Genomic DNA, 4,311 nt, shown 5'->3' on the forward strand with positions numbered 1-4,311 from the left:
AAGTGATCGAAGACCTAGTAGTAGGCAGCGCGTTTTACAATTTGGCAGCCGATCAGCACCGTACCAACCAAGCCTAAGAACAGCGATCCTTGTGAACTTGCGTTGTGAACCTTGAGAACTCAAATATTGGAATCCGATTTACCTGGTGGCCGCTACAGTAATATTTACAGAAACGACATTAATTCCATTAGATTACTGATTTCATTGTCCTCAAAAGAGAGGCTCCTCATATAATCCCTCAAGCGCCACTCACCTGAACGTATCGCCCGTTCGATCCTTAAAGTAATAGTTACCGAGCAGATCCTGCACCAGAATGTCGCCCGACAACACCTTCTTCTCCGGGGCAGCCTTATCGGCGTGGCCAACGAACGAGTTGAGTGCCTTCTTTGGGTTGATCTTCCCGATAAAAACGCCCGGTTCTCGCGGTTTACGCTTGATGCAGAAGCCGTTCGCGCCGCGGATAACTTCACCCGTTTCCTCATCTCATCTGGCAGAAAAGCGTGACGGCCACAAGGTTGATTATTCATTTAATTGTCACTGTGGCAAGCGGAAATTTACCTTATCAGCGTGACCGGGTAAATAGCTTTGGCAAAGTTCGGCACAAATCCGACGGCCCCCATTGTGTTGTCGATGTTTGCTGTCGAAATAATAACGCAGAACCATGCCATGCTCAAAGTGGAACTTACAGCAACTTTCCGCTAAAAACTTACACAAATTCGAATTGCATTCCGTGGAGCCGTAAAACTCGCCAATCTGCGCAATGTTGAAGCGCGACACGAACTGTGGCCATATCTACAACCCGTTGCCCAACCCCAACTCCTGCGCCACCTGTTCGGCGCCACACGTGGAACGGAGAGAAACGTGGTAATGAACAGCCCCCTTAATCCCGTACCAATCCACGAACACTTACCGTACACTTGGCCCAGAAGTTGGAGGTGGAAAACTTTTTGCGCAAGGCCGCCGTCAAACCACACACCACCACAAACTGCCGACGCCAATCATGCCACCGGCCGAATGATAAAGCGGCAATGAATTATAAATGATGTCGTCATCGCGGAAGCTCAGCATATAATAGCACCCGAGGCCCATGAAGGTGTCCTGGTGCGAAGCGAAGGCGAAGGCGGATGATGATAAATACCAAATCGTACACATTGTGGGTTCGTCCTCCGGAGGATAGAACCTGGCCGCGACGTTCCAGCGCGTGTTGGAAGGTGTATCGCGGTTCCCACGGTTCTAAGGGCCATCATTATGAGTGTCATCCGTCAGAGGGTGAACGGATTTTCGCCAGAATCCTTCGCAACCGACAGGGTTTTGTTCGCGAGCAGAAGGATGATCGAACGAAGCACGGTATCTATCTTGAGGATAACACTATTAGAGCAACATTTTTCAGTGGCTCAGAGTGTCCAGTAGCGCGGCACGCTTTATCATCCGGGTGTGGTCATTCCATCATACTTTTCCAATATTTTTTCAAAGTCACACGAAATAGTTAGTTAGCCACCGCCGTCCACGCTGAGCACTAAATTTTCGGCATCTAAAACAGAAAAATTTTCGCATGTGAGAAGATGATTTATGATTATCAATTATATCGTATCGCCCTTCAAGCGGACACAGCGCGCCACACAAACGTAGAAGTCACGCACACGACGAGGTGCGAGTACGTGTGGTGCTGGAGGCTCAGCTGCTCAGCTAATCAGCGGATCAGCGGCGGCTGTCCTAACGATCTGTCAGTCCGCATCGTTTTCGGCCATTGTTCTGGCGAAAAAATTGGCGAGCCTTTGCGAACGAAAACTACAATTGCCAGCAGTCCCACCCGTGCACCCGTTACTTAAAAGACTTAAAAGATATTTCGTAGATCGGCCAACGAGATAGTAGATTGGCCGAACTTTGCCAAAGAAGATTTCGTTACAACCAGTGTGTGTTCCAGTGTGTGTTCCAGTGTGTGTTTCCCGGCGCGTCGGTTCCGGATCGATAAGAAAGTCTAACATGTCGAGATGCTGCTCGGTTGTAGGCTGTTTCAACACTGGAAATCGCAATCGCAACTGCAGCTTATACCGGTTCCCGACGAATGACTTTCTGTAAGTATCGACTTCCGGAACCTCTGATGGAACAGAAGCTCGCGGTGAGCGAGCTGGCCACTGTTAAGATGCAACTGGTGCAAGTACGCAAAGAGGCGTCCGGGTGAAACCCGATTTCTCTTTCCCGCCCAACAGAGAGTGTAGCGGCGCGGCGTCGACAATCTTGGCCCGCGGAGGTGGGCCAAAGGAAGAGAGTGGGAAAAGAGTGGGTGGGCGGGATTTTTCGCGGTTAGCGACGACTAGAGCGGGTCTCGCACTAAGGCGTTTGCCGGTCTCCGTATGGAAGCTTGCGGCGGGTGTAGGGAAAGTTTGGGAGGATTGGGGTTTTGGACTATGGAAGAGGGTTTCGTTCCTTAATTCCTTTCTCGGAGGATCTCGAGATCGGCAACTAAGTAACGAGCGTGGTGAAATATAACAACGTGGTGACCGAAATGTCGAACGTGTTTACATTCGTGTTTTTGGCCCGAGAAAATAGATATCGAAGAGGGAGGTTGATTTCTGAATAATTTATAGTTTAAATTAAAAAAAACATCACAAGTAAGAACTTACATTAACCTCTGTTTGTAAACAAACGCTCGGTGTTACGTGTTATATTATGTTTTAGAGGGTCCGGTGAGCCACAACGCTTTTGACACCTACTGGTCGCCGTACTGTCAAAATGGTTATATAAGAGGGCTGTTATATCTGCTGTTATGCACCGTGTGGCATCACAGTAACGATAGAAATGAATGCTGCGTTCGCAACAGAGAGACAGAGGGAGGGAGATAGAGAGAACAGCCGCTCTCTCTGTGATGCACCCGTGTGATCGACGACGGTCGGCGACGGGTGACGACACCGCGACATTGGCGCGCTGATTACGAAAATCACACACTTTCCGCACGCAGCGCAACCGAGTCCGGAATTTCGGGATCCCCGCGATGGAACCACCTTCGCCGGAGGAACTCCCGGGACCCGCTCGGGGAAGTTCCCGCCCGAACTCAAGGTCACCCACCGGGCCAATTTTAATCGATCGACACCTTTTCTTCTTCTTTTCTCCTTTCATGCTCCTCTCCGGCGGACGGACGGACGCGCTGCAGTTGTAATATATGGGTAGATTTTTGCAACCGGGAGGATCTGCGCATGGAGTACGCCGAAAACGACGCGGCGTATATGAGCATGGTCCACTTCATCTGCTCGGACCATTTTGAACCTCGATTGCAATATAACCTCAACGACCCAGGCAAGGGTAAGTCAGCGTGCGTGCGTGTGTGTTCCCGGTCCGAAGGCTAACTGGAGGGAGGGTGTTTTTTGGGGGGAGCGACTAGCGACGCAACGGATGACCACCACCATCCGTGTGTCACACTGTGTCAGCCAGCCATCCACGGGGAACCCCGCGTTTGTAGGCTCTTTTGGCTCGGATCAGAACGGGATCGACGGCCCGTCGACGGGTGGTGGGCAGCCACCCGACAGGAACTTGTGAGGAGCGCGATCTCAAGGGCAGAGTGTGGCCAGCTGTGTGCCTCCAACACTTCAATCGAACGCCTGTCGCTTTAAAGAACTAAGTCCCTCGGTGTGTGTGTGTGTCGTTCAAGGTGTGTTCAAAAAGTTCTGATTATATTGTATTTACGCGGGCTACGTATATTCGATTCTGTTTTGCTTTGACGTGTTTTGGCTCATCGTTGATGCCGTCTTTATCTCCTCAATCGTAGCGTAGCGTCCTCCATTCATGGCCCCCTTCAGTTTCAGGAACAGAAACTTTTCAGCGCCGCCGAACTTTTCACCATAAGTTACTGACATGTGTAGCAACCTAACGCCAAAAATCGAAAATCGAATACACGTAGCCCGCGGAAATACGAAATTGGCAGAACTTTATGAACACACCTCGTACGGCCGACTGGCGACTGAAATCCACACCAAAAAGGTTTTCCCAATCTTTATTGGCCGTGGCAGCGCTCCCTGTGAGAGGACCCAAACCGGTGGAGAAAAGCGAAGCGGCCAGAAGGGAGTGTGGAGCTCGGGACCCGGCGTGGCACGCGGCGTGAGAACGGAACGGGGCCTGGCGCCTGGCTTGGTGTGGTGTGTCGGTAGGGACATACCACATCCGTCCGTAGGCGGCGGGCAGAGGGCGGTGGGGACCGAAATGAAGCATCAAACTTAACTAACGAAAATCTTTCTCTCGCTCTCTCTCTTTCTCTCTATCTCTCTCTCTCTCTCTCTCTCTCTCTCTCTCTCTCTCTCTCTCTCTCTCTCTCTCTCT

This window comes from Anopheles cruzii, chromosome 2 (assembly GCF_943734635.1).
Source record: "Anopheles cruzii chromosome 2, idAnoCruzAS_RS32_06, whole genome shotgun sequence".
NCBI classification, from domain to species: Eukaryota; Metazoa; Arthropoda; class Insecta; order Diptera; family Culicidae; genus Anopheles; species Anopheles cruzii.